Here is a 16,882-nt window from a genome sequence, read left to right as displayed (position 1 = left end):
CTCAAGCAAGTGCGTGTGGGTTAAAACTGCTTAAGGGCTATCAGTTCATTCAGTACATTCATCCACAAGGGTGGCTCATTCTGGGAGTTGTAAACATCTCTTATAAATGCGATGCTTTCTTTAAAGTATTCCCTCGCCGGACGTGCGTTGGCGTCGGCGTGACGAACTGCCATACGCGTTTTCCACAGACTGTGCAGGGTGAAGAGAATAAACATGTCGTGGGGCACGCCTTCGTCATTTTCTGTCGGCAGAAACCGTATGCCGTAAGGAGTTATCGGTAGATCTTTCTTTCAAGTTCGCTGGATGATGTCCCAGTGGAACAATGCGTCACTGCAGTCAAGAAATATGTGTTCAATAGCATCTGGTTTACGGCAGATAATGCAGTCAATGCCCCAGGGGACAAACAACCCTTTTTCTTGTAGCCAAGGTTTGACTGGCAAGGTGCCGCTGTGATGTTGGAAAAAAAGGATTTCGTTGATGACAGGACTGGCATTTTTTTACCTCTTTTTAAGACATCTTGTCCTGGGCCTGCACAGTGTAAGGATCGGTACAGAGGCACCGGCATTGTCACATCGATCAAGTCTTTGTAAAGTCGTTTGCGGGTAACAGCACTGAGATATTCGATTGAAAATCGCGCTTTGAAGAACTGGTATGCCAGAACCACTTCTCGTAAATATCCCCTTGCAGTCGTTCCCCTGGTAACATAAGAAGACACAACAAAGTCAGGCAAGGAATCACACAGCCTGATTTGGATTATAGTACGTAAAAAGTCATTGCTTAGGTCCCGTAGAAAAACAAATCTCGACACAACTTGTCTCACAAATAAATGACCCAACCCCAAGCCGCCACATCTGACAGAACGAAAAAGGTTGGTGCGGCTAGTGCGCTCCCACGTGGAGCCCCATATAAATACGGCAAAGACCCTATGCAATTTTTGCACATGAACCCTTGTCATGTATAGCACTTGAAGAACATACCAGATCTTAGCAACCAAAAACAAATTGCACTCAGTTGCACGTCCGAAAATCGATAAGTCGCGACCGCCCCACTTCGCCGTTTTTTCCCTCACCCATTCTATCTCCGCTTCCCAGTATTCTTTCGTGTCGCGGTACTGGTCAAGTGGTATGCGGAGATATTTTGAGGTTATGGTGGCCCACTGTGCCCTTGCGAGTGAGGCTGGAGAGTTATCCCACGCTCCGTGCCAGAACCCCGCAGTTTTGTCCCAGTTAATTTCACTTCCTGTCTGTTTACAAAACATTACGGCATCATTCACGGCTTCACAAACACTCTCTTTGTCAGTACAGATAAGGGCAATGTCGTCGGCGTACGCAAGGATTTTGACTTCACTTTCATGAAGCCTGAAACCGCGCACGCTGTCATTGTAGAGCAACTTCAAACAAAATGGCTCGAGGTAGAGAGCGAACAGTAGAGGTGCCAGGGGGCACCCTTGTTTCACGGATGACAGGATCTGGAAGCTACTGGTTTATTTTCTTATTTATGATGAGACTCGCTGAGCAATCGGAGTAGCTCATTTTGACGCCTTCTGAAATGACAGTACCTACATTAACATGCTCCAGGATATCAAACAGGATTTTGTGGTTACGCGATCAAACGCCTTTTCTAAGTCGAGTTGTAGTACGGCGACTTGACCAGCCAGAGCGTCTACGCACTCTAGGATGCTCCTGGCCACATGAATATTGGTCTGAACAGAGCGTCCTTTTATTCCGCACGTTTGGTGCGGCCCAACAATATATGTTATAGCCGCTTGCAACCTGCTTTCTAAAACCTTCATAAAAATTTTGTAATCAACGTTCATGAGACTGATTGGGCGGAAGCCCTTCACCGACAATAATTTAGCGGGATCGTCGCTCTTTGGAATAAGAACAATGTGCGAGTGTCTGAACGATTTTGGCAGCCGTTTGTTCTCATATGCTTCCTTTAACAAGTAGTAAAGGATCATCGCTAGTTCACCTTTGAATGCTTTGTAAAAACAAGCCCCTAAACCATCTGGTCCAGGGGACTTGCCCATATTCAATTCATCGATGGCGTTCTATATTTCTGATATGCTTATGGTCCTTCCAGACGCTCTCTTAGCTCGTCATCCAACTTAGGCATCGCAGATGAAAAATTCCCCCGCATTTCCCCGAGGGGGAGAATGTGAAAGTGCGAATGCACGGTTGTCGGCCCGCTTGCGGCGCTTGCGCTCGGCCCCCGCAGCCCACCGCCTCGCCGCCTTCTCTTCCATCTCTTCCATCGGGTTTGTAGTATCACGTGTACACCACGCAGTTATCAAGCCGCTATAACGCCGCTGAGTCGCCAACGCACGCCGCTGACGACGTAGTTTGAATGCGTTAAAGATATAAGGCGCGTTACTGACAATATCAGCGTCGCGTCCGTGGCTTATTCGGTAGAGCGTCGGGCTGCGGCCCGCAAAGTCCTCGGATCGAAACCTGGCGCCGGATGCTGTTTCTTCTTTAAAGAGCACTGCGGACGCCGCCGCCGCCGACGCCGGCGGTGGATGGTTTGGGGTCGCTTATAAAGTGCATTCGCACTTAAAAAACACTTTGTAAATCCGTCTTCAACGGCCCGCCCCTTCCCTAGCAGTTCACGATAGTGCTTTAGGAACGCTTGACCGATCGTATCGCTGTCATGGGTAACTTGGCCGTGATAGTCTATAGCTGTGATTTCGTTCTGCCTTGCGCATTTTTTTTCTTCGCCCAGTGAACGCTTCGTTGGCGCTTCCCCTAACCATAATTTTTCAGCTCGTGCCCGTATTACAGCCCCTCTGTATCTTTCGTTATCTATCAGTTCAAGTTGCGCCTTCACCTCTCTGATAGCATCGGTGAACTTCCCCGGCTGGGCTGTTTCGATGCTTAAAGAAGTTCAAGCTGCAGCTGCAGTTCCTTTTCTTTTTTCCTTTCGTCATGTCTTTGTGCACAAGCCCTTTCAATGGCGCCCATTTTAACTTCCTGCTTAAAGTTTTCCCAATTTGGTATAATGTCTTTCTGCTGTACGTTTAACACAGCCTTAAGTTTTTCTCTTACTTTGCCGACGAACGCATCGTATTTGAGAAGCTTTGCATTGAATTTCCATAGGGCCCAGTCGAATTTGTGTTTTGTTTTCCCGTACCCCAAATCTAGCATCACTAAACTGTGATCGCTGAAGCTGATGTGTTTGACTTCATAACAACAACAGAAAGGGACCAGGCCCGCGGTTACGTATATCCGGTCTAGCCTGGCATGGCTATCTCTTTGAAAGTGGGTGTACTCGATGGGTTTCCCACCCGAGAGTAGACAGCCCACGTCTTCGAAATGTAGATCATGTAACATCCCATTAAGAAACAAAGCACTTGTATCACGGATGGGCGAATTCGACACTCTGTCGGGTGGTTTACAGACGCAGTTGAAATCACCTAACAGGACGACATTTCTTTCGGATTTAAGATAGGGTTAAACACTTTCAAAAAACTGCTTTCTGTCTTTAGATCGGGTGGGGGCATACACGCATACAACTCTTCATTTCAAACCGGTAAATTGAAAATCTCACACAATCAGGCGGCCATCGCTGGCCGGCACAACGTGCTCAACATCAATGCCGGAAGACTTACCCAGAAATAATGCGCATCCACCGGAAGTGCCAACCGCGTGAGATACGCATACATTGTACAAAGCACCATAAAGCTGCACCATGCGATCCGTTTGCTCTTCGCTTTCGATTTTCGTTTCTTCCACCGCAGGCACGTCAAGGCTGTTATCTACGAGAAGGCGTTTGAGTTGATGCTGCCGCCTTTTCGCTGACAATCCACGCACGTTCAACGTGCCTAGGCTTTCTTTATTCTTCAGATTTAGTGCCATATAAAAGCTAGAGCAAGCGGACCTCACTGTGCTTACCTTTCAGTCGAGGCAGGTAACACCACGCTGGGCGTTCGAAACTGTCCTCTCGTGGGTATTGTTCGTTTTTTGGCGCCGGCTGCTGCACATACCTCGGCACCATAAGTTCAGTTCGCCGTATCCCGCAAACGACTTGGCCGGCTGTCCGGGCATGCATGGCGTTCGCAGCTATGGTGGCTGTGACGCCCAGGGTGTCGCGGCGGTTCTTCGGTCTGGAGGTACCGTTGGCTTTGGCTTGAAAGATGGGCGCCGTCCCGGGGTTGATTTTGGCGGAGGCTCGTCCGCAGTCGCGGCCACCGTGCTCAGGCCGTCACTGGTGTTTCCTTCACGGTGCCGCTTGGCCGAGGTGTTGCTTGCGCCGGCGTCCTGGTTGTCCATGGGATCGGGGTCCACCGCGGGTGGAACAGCGCAAGCGGTGGAGGTGTCGTTTTCCGCTTTTCCGTCCTCGTCAGACAGCGGTGGATGTGCAGTTTCAAGCTGATGGTTTTCGTTGCTTCCAGCTTTTCTGGAGGCAGCGCGGTCGTCGTGGGGTTGCTTGGTGGGCGGTGGCTCAGTGGGCGTATCCTCCTTCACTGCGAGGGCCATTCCCTCGGCGTCAGCCTCGTCCATAAACAGCTCTGGCTTGTCTTCATTGACGGTGCGCGTGGCAGCAGTCGCCTAAGTTTTTACGCATTCAGCCGCTTCGTGTCCAAAGCGACGGCACGAGGTGCACCGCGGCACGGGACACTCTCGCCTGATGTGGCCTGTACGTTGGCACCGTAGGGAAAGAGGAGCTCTGCTCGGCACCACGACGAGCACCTTGGCACCGGCAATCCTTAGTTGATGCGGGATGTCCTCGGGCATCACACCAGCATTGAGCCTGAGCACGGCTATACGCGTCATGCTGCACTGGCTTCCGCAGCCTTCCACGCGCCACTTTTCCCGGCTCACCTCGATAATATTGCCGTACGGAGTGAAAGCTGCCCTGATGCCGTCGTCTCGTACATGGTGAAGCATCCAGTGAAGCTTCACACGGACGTCTCGGTTGCCCGGGTTGACAACAACGCATTTCCGTCCTTTCACTTCCATTTCGGTCTCCGTCAGCATTTTCTGCGCGGCCTTCGGTGTCTTATACGCTCCTTATACGCGAGTCTTACGCCCTGCGTTATTACTTTCCCTAGGTTTACTTCTTCCAAAATAGTATAGAGTAGCTAATGAGAGACCTTATGAAATGCCTTCTCAAGGTCTATTTGCAGCATGGCTACAATCTCATTCATACCGCCACAACACTCGAGAATGCTCCGTGCTATGTGTATATTACTAGTTATAGACTTTCCCTTTATTCCATATGTTTGGTGTTCGCCTACTATGTCTATTATCACACTGTGTAACCTCCTTGCTAAGACTTTCAATAATATTTTATAATCTACATTCGTCAAAGATATCGGCCTATACGCAGTTACTTTTCTGAGCTCTTCTTTTACATCTGTTTTGGGTATGAGTACAGTGTGCGATTGTGAGAACGAAGGGGGCAGTCTTTCCAGTGTGTAGGCTTCTGAGTAAAGGTCACATAAAACTGGACTTAGGTTATTGCGGAAAGCTTTGTAGAACGCCATGCACAACCCGTCAGGGCCTGGAGACTTTCCCGGACTTAATTCATCGATACCCTTCTTAACCTAATCAACTGTAATTGGTACTTCTAAATTTTCTTTCACCTCTTCATCTATCGTCGACAAGAATCTTAAAAAATTGTCCTTAAACCCTTCTAAGTTTGCAGGTTGGCAAGAAAACAAACCATCATAAAAATCACAAAAGGCATAGCTAAATGCTTGTTCATCAAGAACCTGCCCTTTATACTCTATTTCCGCAATAGAGTTGCGGGTCGCGTATCTCTTTTCAGAGCTAAGTGCTCTCTTTGTAGGGGCTTCCCCTAACATGAACTTTTCTGCACGGGCTCGCACTATCGCACCATGATATTTCTCTTGTTCTATAGCTTCTAACTGATGTTTCAAAGTTTTAATGTCTTCCTTGAACAGTCCAGGTGACTGCAACTCTAGTGCAGAAAGAGTCTCCAGGTTTCCTCTAAGCAGAACCTTTCTTCGTTTACCATAATTTAAGGCAGTTGACCTTTCAAATGCTGTCATCTTAATATCTGCTTTAAAGTTCTCCCACTTAGAGGCATAGTCACATGTATCCTGTTCAAGGTTCCTGATCTTTTTCGTTACTTCTTTTACAAATTCTTCATCCTTCAATAATAAGCTGTTCATTTTCTATAAATCCCAGTTGAACGTCTTTTTATTATTGCGCTTTCCAATTAAGAACGACACTAGGCAATGGTCGCTGAACGGCACAGGTGTAACACTATACTCAGAGCACTCCGGCGCAAGTTCTAACGACACATATGCTCGGTCTAATCTTGCGTGGCTCGTGCCTTGAAAGTGGGTGAATTGGATCTGCGTCTTGCATTTCAACATATTCCCCACATCTTCCAAACCAAAATCTGCCGTGACACCATTCAATGCAATCGTGCTTCCGTCGCGATAAGGAGTGCCACTTGATTTATCGCGAGCCGAGCACACACAATTAAAATCTCCCAGTAACACAAGAGCCCGTTCTGTGTCAAGCCAGGGCCTCAACTCTTCAAAAAACACTTTTCTTTCGTCGACCTTTGTAGGCGCGTACACACAAACAATCCGCCATTCTTTTGACGCTAAAATACAATCACAAATAACAAAGCGCCCATTTAAACTGGACGTAACGTTTTGCACTACTACGCCGCTGCTCCGACGTATTAAAATCAGACAACCTGCCGACAATCCCACCGCATGGCTGACACAGACTTCATAACTAGGACTAAACACACCCACCATCTTTTCCGTGCTTTTCTCGGTCTCTACTTTCGTCTCCTGAAAGGCTACAACATCTCACTACCTCTCCTTGATGATTCTGTACAACTGACTCTGACGTTTACGCTCGGAAAGGCCCCGTACATTAAGGGTGGCACAACGCAGATGATGAAATGAACACCGCATGAATGGAAGATGAAGGCAAGTAACACACTGTTGCACACACGTTTCAGGAACACTAGCCCCGCCCCCTTTTCTAACCCTCAAAAAAAGAAAAAGTGTTGTGCGTGCCGTAATGCTCATTCGAAGACCTCCCGAGCAAAAAAGAGCAAACGTTTCGCTTACGGAGGCTTCCCCGCCGCTGGTCCTCTGTCCTAAGGCGTGGTGTTGGGCTTTGGCTTGAAGCTTGGGCGCCTCAGCATAACCCCGCCCACACTTGCCTTGACGTTGCCGGAGTCACCTGAGTCCTCAGGCTTATCGTCCTCCTTACACGGCCGCTTGACGGTGGCTTCCGGGTCGTCTCCGTCGCCATCGCCGGCGTCACGCACTTCACGAGTTAAGATGGTGTTCGTCGAACCCGCCCCAACACACTCCTCACTTTTCGCGTCCAGCACAGGAGCCACCGGCGCTGGGTCGTTCTGGGAGGTCGACTGCTGCTCCACGGGAGCAGCATTTACGTCCTCCACGTCTGGTTCCGCCAAAGGGTCCCCGGGTGCGGACGCACCACCTCCGCCGCCTGCCGCAGCCTCCGCCTCCGCCTCGTCCATACGGTTTTCAGCCGCGTCCGTGTCTCCGACAGGTCTGGTGACATGTGCATACGTCCGCACGCATTGCGTCGCTTCGTGACCGAAGCGGCGGCAGACAGTGCAGCGCGGCACCTTGCAGTCGCGCCTCATATGGCCCGTCCCCGAGCAGCGGAGGCACTGCGGGGCCCGGCCTGGAACGACCACGAGCGCCTGGCCGCCCGAAACCCGGAGCTCGTGCGGCAGGTCTTTGAGCCTCACGCCGGCGTTGAGCCTGAGGGTCACCGACCGCGTCGTCGAACCTTTCTCATTCATGCCCTTGGCAAGCCACCTCTCGCGTCCGATGTCGACGACACGGCCGTAAGGAAGCAGCGCCGCTCGCACCTCGTCGTCCGGCACGTTGTACAGAATCTAGTGCAGTTTCATCCGCACATCTTGGTTCGCCGGATCGATGACGAGGCACCGGCGCTCCTTCACTTTCACGTCGGTGGCCGCGAGCATGCGCTTTACGCCGCTTTCGTCCCTGAATGTCAGGGCCCATACGTGATTCATTTGATACATCCCCAAGGCAAGCACCTCGGGGAGCAGTTCCAAACGAGCCAAAGTGTCCCTGAAATCTTCGACGCGATAAGGCCTCGCACGAACGTCCGCATGAAGAAAAATGGTGTTTAAAACACACCGACCTGTTGGCAGCATCGGCAAACTGACGGGATAATCTCCGGATTCCTGGCCAAAAAACCTGTTTCCGCGGGCAGACATGGCCGCATTCAGCACTTCTGAGGACCCAATCTTCCCGCGTCCGCACACTTGCCCGGCGGGAAGCAGAATCGTCTCTACCGACTGAACTATCCGGAGGCATTCGAGAGCCCGTACAATGCCCTTCCGCATCCTGAGGTTGGACTACTACGCAATACAGAGGACTATCATTCCATTTCTAATCAGTGTATTGACGGCAGAATAAGGTACAGGGAGCACGTTCTAGACATGAGTACCGGAGATGGCTCTCGAACCTTACTAACCAAAAAAAATCCGCCGAGAAAGAAAGATGTGCTCGCCCGAACAGGGACTCGAAACCTGGACCGTTAGGTTAAAAGCCCAACGCTCTACCGACTGAGCTATCCGGGCCCATTCGAGAGCCCGTACAATGCCCTTCCGTATCCTCAGGTTGGATTACTACGCAATAAAGAGGGCCATCGTTCCATTTCTTTTCAGTCAATCGACGGCAGAATGAGGCACAGGGAGCACGTTATAGACATAAGTACCGGAGATGGCTCTCGAACTTTATAAACCAAAAACAAACTCGCCGAGAAAAACAGATGTGCTCGCCCGAACAGGGACTCGAACCCTGGACCGTTAGGTTAAATGCCTAACGCTCTACCGACTGAGCTATCCGGGCCAATTCGAGAGCCCGTACAATGCCCTTCCGTATCCTCAGGTTGGACTATTACGCAATAGAGAGGACCATCGTTCCATTTCTAATCAGTCTATCGACGGCAGAATGAGGTACAGGGAGCACGTTCTAGACATGAGTACCGGAGATGGCTCTCGAACCTTAAAAACCAAAAACAAACCCGCCGAGAAAAAAAGATGTGCTCGCCCGAACAGGGACTCGAACCCTGGACCGTTAGGTTAAAAGCCTAGCGCTCTACCGACTGGCTATCCGGGCCAATTCGAGAGCCCGTACAATGCCCTTCCGTATCCTCAGGTTGGACTATTACGCAATAGAGAGGACCATCGTTCCATTTCTAATCAGTCTATCGACGGCAGAATGAGGTACAGGGAGCACGTTCTAGACATGAGTACCGGAGATGGCTCTCGAACCTTAAAAACCAAAAACAAACCCGCCGAGAAAAAAAGATGTGCTCGCCCGAACAGGGACTCGAACCCTGGACCGCTAGGTTAAAAGCCTAACGCTCTACCAACTGAGCTATCCGGGGCTTTTTTTTCTTTATTGCCTGCTTGTGACATGATACAATCGACAGACACCACGCTTGGTGGATGGATGTGAAACAGCAGCCTATCTTATGCTGCGTCAAGAACTAAAATTTTTTCAATGATGCGAGGCTATCTAATGTTGTGATCCACTCAGGTGGGTCTACTTGCGCTCGCTAAACTTCCCTGATTTACGCTATACATTCAATAAAGTATTCCCTGGCGGGTCTAGCATTGGCATCAGCATGCCTGACCGCCATACGAACTCTCCACAAACTATGTAGAGATAGGAGCATGGTCATGTCGTAGGGCACTCCCCGTTCATTTTCCGTTGGAAGGTACCTAATGCCGTAAGGAGAAAGTGGCAGGTCCTTTTTCGAAGTCCTCTGCAGAATGTCCCAATGAAATACTGCGTCCCAGCACTCCAGGAAGATGTGTTCAACTGTTTCTATTTTTTTGCACAAACGACAGTTTTCGGACCCGTAGACAAATAACCCCTTTTCTTCCAACCAAGGATTCACAGGAAGAGTGCCACTATGCAACTGGAAAAAGAACGTTTTGCAGAATGATTTAACTGGCATTTTCTTAATCCTTTGAAGGACATCTTTGCCTTTTCCAGTTGGGTACAGCAACCGATATATTGGCACGGGCAAGCATACATCAACTAGATCTTTGTACAGACGTTTCCACGTGACAACACTCAGGTATTCTGTCGAAAATCGCACTTTGAGGAGTTTGACGGCACGCACAACTTCACTCAAAAACCCTCTCACAGACACTGGTCTTGCATCACTAGTTGACACAACTAACTCAGGGAGAGTGTGCGATAGCCTTGTCTGAATAACATGGCACAAAAAAGGATCGCTTTCATCACGAAAGAACATGAACCGTGCGACCAAACAGATGTGCAAGGCCCAAACCCCCTGCCTTCGCTGAACGAAAAAGGTTCGTGCGACTCGTTCTTTCCCAAGTTGACCGCCACAAAAACACCGCGAACACTCGGTGTAACTTCTGAACTATAGTTCTTGACATGCACAGGGCTTGTAGAACATACATTACCTTCGCAACAAGAAACACGTTACATACGGTCGAGCGTGCAAACATAGACAAGTCCCGTCCACCCCACTTGAGCGTTTTCTCTCGTGTAGCCTCTATTTGCTCCTTCCAGTACTCGTCTGGGTCTCTGTAGCACTCAAGTGGCACGCCTAAATACTTAACTGGACACACATTCCACTGGACGTTTGCAAATGTGGACGGCGTGGTTTCTCAATCCCCGTGACAGAAACCTGAACATTTTTTCCAATTGATTTTGCTCCCAGTCACTTCGCAAAACAAGCAGGCTTCTTTTACAGTCTCCTTCACGCTATCTGTGTCCTCGCAAAACACGGCAATGTCATCCGCGTACGACAGTGCTTTCACTTCACTTGACTGAAGCTTGATCCCGTGTACAGCACTATTTTCAAGTATTTTCAAACAAAAGGGTTCGAGATAGATAGCAAATAGCAACGGACTCAAAGGGCACCCTTGCAGTACCGATGACAGTACGGGGAAGCTCTGACTCACGTTTTTGTTTATCACTAGGTTTGCTGTGCACTGCTTGTATGCCATCGTCACGCCTTCTAAAATGACCGACAATAGGTACACATGGCGCAAAATGCTGAACAACACTTCGTGCACCACCCTATCGAAAGACTTTTCGAGGTCAATTGTAACATTGCCACTTTACCACCTAGTGCATCAATCATCTGTAATATACTTCGCGCCACATGAATGTTTGTGTAAATTGTCCTTCCTTTAATCCCACATGTTTGGTGTGGCCCCACTATTTCTTTAATGACTAATTGTAACCGGCTTGCCAGAATTGTCATTAAGATCTTGTAATCGACATTGGTAAGGCTAATTGGTCGGTAACACTCGACTTGCAGCAGCTTCTCTGGATCGTCGCTTTTGGGAATTAAGACGATGTGACTTCTTTGAAAGGACGACGGCATTTTTTTACACTGGTACGCTCTCGTAAACACCGCGTGCAATTTCACCGCTTAATCTTTCTTGAACATTTTGTAAAAAGCAGCGCTGATGCCGTCCGGCCCTGGTGACTTGCCCTTTCCCAGTTCATCAATTGCCTTTTCTATTTCGCTTACACTTATCGGTTCCTCCAGTCTCGCCTTGACCTCTTCATCTAACTTTGGCATAAGAGACAAAAATTTACTTTCATAGTCTTCTTTAAATCAACTTTGATGACTTAAAAGACCTCGATAGTGCTGAACAAATTCGCGTTCTATTAGGTCGCTGTCTTCAGTAACTTCATTTCAGCATCGTATCCTAGCGATTACGTTGCGTTTCGCATACCTTTTTTCTTCCCCTAACGCTCACTTCGTAGGTGTTTCATTTGACCATAACCGTTCCGCGCGTGCGCGTATCATTGCCCCCCTGTATCTTTCGATGTCGATAACCTCGAGGGCATTTTTCACTTCTTTCATTTCTTTACTAAATATTCTAGGCGCTGCGCATTCCTGGCTTAGCAAAAACTTCAATTGCGTCGGCAGCTCTTCCTCTTTTTTCCTTTCATTGTACCGTAGTAAACTCGCACGCTCTATTGCTTTCATTTTCACGTCATTCTTAAACTGCTCCCACCGAACAAAAACATGATCACCTTTTCCGATAAACTCGTGCACCCGCTCATTTTACTATGTTGACAAACTTTTCGTCTTCGAGTAGCTTTGGGTTGGGCTTCCAGAGATTCCAATTAAATGTCGCCTTTTTTTGCTTTATACCTATCGTAAGCGTCACCAACGCGTGGTCACTAAAGGATACTTGATTGACATTGTAACTTGTGCAACATGGTATAAGCTTCAGCGATACGTACAGCCTGTCCAGCCTTGCATGACTCTGGTTTTGGAAGTGTGTGTATTCTGGAGGCTGGCCACTGGCCAGAGCGGAGCCAACATCCTCTAACTCATACTCGTGTACCAGTTCATTCAAGAAAATGGCGCTTTTGTCCCTGACAGGCCGCCCCTTTACTCCATCTTCAGCGTTACATACGCAGTTAAAATCTCCAAGGAGTACAACATTCCTGTCGGTGCGTAAAAAGCTCTTCACTCGCTCAAAAAACACTTTTCTATCATTCTCTTTGTTTGGTGCATATACACATACAACACGCCAGTACATTTCCGACACAGTACATTTCCGACAAAAAGAAATCACACACAACCAGCCTGCCATCATCGCCTGCCGTTACACTTTCTTCCAAAATACCTAGGCTATTCCGCAGTAAAAGTAAACAGCCCCCTGACGTACCCACAGCATGGCAAACACACACGTTGTAGTTTCCTCGAAACTGCGAAATAATATGCTCCGTCTGCTCCTCAGTTTCTACTTTAGCCTCATGAATGGCGATTAGGTCAAGGTCATATTTAATAAAGAGCCTACTCAGCTGGCACTGCCTCCTTCTGGCCGCCAAACCCCGGACGTTTATCGTACCTATTCGCAATGCTGTTTTATCCATTGATGTCTCGAATAATGACACAGACTAGGAGCAGAAATTTCGCTGCATCTCTCAATACACTGTTGGCAACTCACTACACCCAACCCACCCACGCATACACACACACACGCAAGCACACACACACACACACACACCCAAACCCAAAAAACCTTGTGATGGTGGCATACCTCGAGGGCACTTTGCAAGATCGTTGAGAGCTTTGAGTCTGCCATTACAAGTCTGCTTTCGACACGTGTCCACCCTCATTTCTTGGGGGGCTTCGATGCACTCTTATGTCTCTCCGTTGGAATGTTCAGTCTCACCTTCAGTTTCGGTCGACGCCGAACACCGGTTTCCGTAGACACTTCACACGCACTAGTATTCCCGGAGCCTTCGTCGTCGTCATCGTCGTCGTCGTCCGGGACCCGTTTGCCACTCGCGCAATTGGCGTCGGCCATTTCAGCGTCTGCCTCGTCCTGTTGTGTTGTTCCTTGCAAGTCGTCGCTTACAGGAGGTTGGCTTCCGTCGCTGGTAGGGCCGGCTCGCTGGGTTGCAGTAGCGGACAGCACTTCCACAATCTCTGGTTCACCGCACTGCTTGCCTTCTTGCTGCTCTTTGGCTTCTTCTAGTCCGGGTAGTTGAAGCTCGGGGGTGGTGGTTCGGCCGCCGTCCTACTCTGCCTCGTCCTCCCCCTTGTCGCTGCCCTTTTCACCCTTGGCGTCGTCCTTGACGTCTATTGCCGCTGCACCGGGTTCTTCCTCTCGTGCCCTGGCTGCTTCTTCCGTATCGGCTTCATCCATGAGGTGTTCCGACGCTTCGTCGACGACCGCTGGACCAGTGACACTTGCGTAAGTCTTGACGCAAGCGTCGGCGTCATGACCGAAGTGTCTACACGTTTCACAGCGGGGCACTCGACATTCCCTGCGGACGTGACCTGTGCCGCGGCAGCGTAGGCACATGGGGGTCCTACCCGGGACAGCGACCAGCGCATTGTCCCATGCGACACGTAGCTGATGAGGCAGGTCCTCCACTTTCAGCCCGGCCTTCAGTTTGAGCGACACGGACCGCGTCGTTGATGCTTGCTCGGAACAGCCGCGAACTCGCCACCGCTCCCTCGCTACTTCGGTCACTTTTCCGTAGGGCGCAAGAGCCACCCGCACATCGTCGTCGGTCACGTTATGCAAAACCCAGTGCAGCTTGAGCCGAATGTCTTGGTTGCTGGGGTCGACGATGATACACCGCCTTTCCTTCACCGTCACCTCCTTCGCACCAAGCGTTTTCTTCAATGCTTCGGCATTCTTGAACGTGACAGCCCAAACATGATTAATTTGAAACGCCCCCAACAAGGCAACGTGGGCGAGCGCTCCCAATCTTATCAGCATATCACGAAAATCTTCCACCCGGTATGGCATTGCTTTAATATCAGCGTGAAAAAATAAAGTATTCGAAACAGTACGACCTGTTGGCAGAGTCGGCAGAAGAACATGGTATTCCTGAGAAATACTTTCCATGGTCCTGTTTCCGCGACCCGGGTGGGCCGGAAAATCCGCTCTCGAAGAGCTCATGAAAAACACGTCCGCACACCGCGGTGGCCGGAAGTGGAATCGAGCTATCCGGGCCCATTCGAGAGCCCATACAATGCCCTTCCGCATCCTCAGGTTGGACTACTACGCAATAAAGAGGACCATTGTTCCATTTCTATTCAGTCTATCGACGGCAGAATGACGTACAGGGAGCACGTTCTAGACATGAGTACTGGAGATGGCTCTCGAACTTTATAAACCAAAAACAAACCCGCCGAGAAAAAAAGATGCGCTCGCCCCAAACAGGGACTCGAACCCTTGACCGTAAGGTTAAGAGCCTAACGCTCTACCGCCTGGGCTATCCAGGCCCATTGAAGAGCCCGTACAATGTCCTTCCGTATTCTGAAGTTGGACTATTACGCAATAGAGAGGACCATCGTACCATTTCTAATCGGTCTATCGACGGCAGAATGAGGTACAGGGAGCACGTTCTAGACATGAGTACCAGAGATGCCTCTCGAACCTTATAAACCAAAAACAAACGCGCCGAGAAAAAAGGTGTTCTCACCTGAACAGAAATTTGAACCCTGGACCCTTAGGTTAAAAGCCTAGCGCTCTAACTACTGAGCTATTCGGGCACATTCCAGAGCCCGTACAATGTCTTTCCGCATCCTGAGGTTGGACTATTACGCAATAGAGAGGACCATCGTTCCATTTTTAATCACTCTATCGATGGCAGAATGAGGTACAGGCAGCACGTTCAAGACATGACTACCAGAGATGCCTCTCGTACCTTATAAACCAAAAACAAACCCACCGAAAAAAAAAGATGTGCTCGCCCGAACCGGGACTCGAACCCTTGACCGTTAGGTTAAAAGCCTAGCGCTCTACCGACTGGCTATCCGAGCCCATTCGAGAGCCCGTACAATGCCCTTCCGTATCCTCAGGTTGGACTATTACGCAAGATAGAGGACCATCGTTCCATTTCTAATCAGTCTATCGACGGCCGAATGAGGTACAGGGAGCCCGTTCTAGACATGAGTACCGGAAATGGCTCTCGAAACATATAAACCAAAAACAAACCCGCCGAGAAAAAAGGATGTGCTCGCCCGAACGGGACTGGAACCCAGGACCGTTAGGTTACAAGCCTAACGCTCTACCGACTGAGCAATCCGGGCCCATTCGAGAGCCCGTACAATGCCCTTCCGTATCCTCCGGCTGGACTATTACGCAATAGAGAGGACCATCGTTCCATTTTTATACAGTCTATCGACGGCAGAATGAGGTACAGGGAGCACGTTCTAGACATGAGTACCGGAGATGGCTCTCGAACCTTATAAACCAAAAACGAACCCCCTAGAACAAAAGATGTGCTCGCCCGAACAGGAATTTGAACCCTGGACCCTTAGGTTAAAAGCCTAACGCTCTAATTAGTGAGCTATCCGGGCACATTCCAGAGCCCGTACAATGTCTTTCCGCATCCTGAGGTTGGACTACTACGCAATAGAGAGGACCATCGTTCCATTTCTAATCAGTCTATAGATGGCAGAATGAGGTACAGGCAGCACGTTCTAGACATGACTACCAGACATGCCTCTCGCACCTTATAAACCAAAAACAAACCCGCCGAGTAAAAAAGATGTGCTCGCCCGAACAGGGACTCGAACCCTTGACCGTTAGGTTAAACGCCTAACACTCTACCGACTGGCTATCCGGGCCCATTCGAGAGCCCGTACCATGCCCTTCCGTATCCTCAGGTTGGACTATTACGCAATAGAGAGGACCATCGTTCCATTTCTAATCAGTCTATCGACGGCAGAATGAGGTACAGGGAGCCCGTTCTAGACATGAGTACCAGAGATGCCTCTCGAACCTTATAAACCAAAAACAAACGCGCCGAGAAAAAAGGTGTTCTCACCTGAACAGAAATTTGAACCCTGGACCCTTAGGTTAAAAGCCTAGCGCTCTACCGACTGAGCTATCGAGGCCCATTCGAGAGCCCGTACAATGCCCTTGCTTATCCACAGGTTGGACTACAACGCAATAAAGAGGACCATCGTTTCATTTATAATCAGTCTATCGACGGCAGAATGAGGTACAGGGAGCCCGTTCTAGACATGAGTACTGGTGATGGCTCTCGAACCTTATAAACCAAAAACAAACCCGCCGAGAAAAAAGGATGTGCTCGCCCGAACAGGGACTCGAACCCTGGACCGTTAGGTGAAAAGCCTAACGCTCTACCGACTGAGCTATCCGGGCCAATTCGAGAGCCCGTACAATGCACTTCCGTGCAAAACGTACCAAAGTTTCGCGAACAAAAATATGTTGCACACCGTTGCGCGCGCAAACATCGACAGCGCACGCCCCTTCCCTTCCCTTCCCACTTTTCCGCTTTATCACGCAACGCAGTCGTCTGGCTTCGCCAGTACGGGTCGCTATCTCTGTAGTTTTCAAGTGGAATGCCTAAGTATTTGACCGGCACAAC

At 49.6% G+C, this 16,882-nt stretch overlaps 7 non-coding genes and 1 pseudogene across 7 annotated transcripts; all 8 read right to left on the bottom strand.

The window, feature by feature from the left end:
* Positions 1-20: 20 nt before the first annotated feature.
* On the bottom strand, positions 21-1,316 carry LOC144180735 (uncharacterized; annotated as a pseudogene).
* A 7,194-nt stretch (positions 1,317-8,510) lies between these two features.
* On the bottom strand, positions 8,511-8,583 carry Trnak-uuu (transfer RNA lysine (anticodon UUU)). Its single transcript has one exon. It is a non-coding gene; the product is annotated as a tRNA-Lys (tRNA).
* Positions 8,584-8,781: 198 nt separating this feature from the next.
* On the bottom strand, positions 8,782-8,854 carry Trnak-uuu (transfer RNA lysine (anticodon UUU)). Its single transcript has one exon. It is a non-coding gene; the product is annotated as a tRNA-Lys (tRNA).
* A 198-nt stretch (positions 8,855-9,052) lies between these two features.
* On the bottom strand, positions 9,053-9,124 carry Trnak-uuu (transfer RNA lysine (anticodon UUU)). The gene has a single exon. It is a non-coding gene; the product is annotated as a tRNA-Lys (tRNA).
* Positions 9,125-9,322: 198 nt separating this feature from the next.
* Trnak-uuu (transfer RNA lysine (anticodon UUU)) lies at positions 9,323-9,396 on the bottom strand. Its single transcript has one exon. It is a non-coding gene; the product is annotated as a tRNA-Lys (tRNA).
* A 5,295-nt stretch (positions 9,397-14,691) lies between these two features.
* On the bottom strand, positions 14,692-14,765 carry Trnak-cuu (transfer RNA lysine (anticodon CUU)). The gene has a single exon. It is a non-coding gene; the product is annotated as a tRNA-Lys (tRNA).
* A 1,007-nt stretch (positions 14,766-15,772) lies between these two features.
* Positions 15,773-15,845, bottom strand: Trnak-uuu (transfer RNA lysine (anticodon UUU)). The gene has a single exon. It is a non-coding gene; the product is annotated as a tRNA-Lys (tRNA).
* Positions 15,846-16,583: 738 nt separating this feature from the next.
* On the bottom strand, positions 16,584-16,656 carry Trnak-uuu (transfer RNA lysine (anticodon UUU)). Its single transcript has one exon. It is a non-coding gene; the product is annotated as a tRNA-Lys (tRNA).
* Between the last annotated feature and the right edge of the window lie 226 nt (positions 16,657-16,882).

This window comes from Haemaphysalis longicornis, unplaced genomic scaffold (assembly GCF_048455015.1).
Source record: "Haemaphysalis longicornis isolate Haplotype H1 unplaced genomic scaffold, Haemaphysalis longicornis Haplotype H1 scaffold_4, whole genome shotgun sequence".
In the NCBI taxonomy this organism is placed as follows: Eukaryota; Metazoa; Arthropoda; class Arachnida; order Ixodida; family Ixodidae; genus Haemaphysalis; species Haemaphysalis longicornis.
This window is presented reverse-complemented; position numbering and strand designations above follow the sequence as displayed.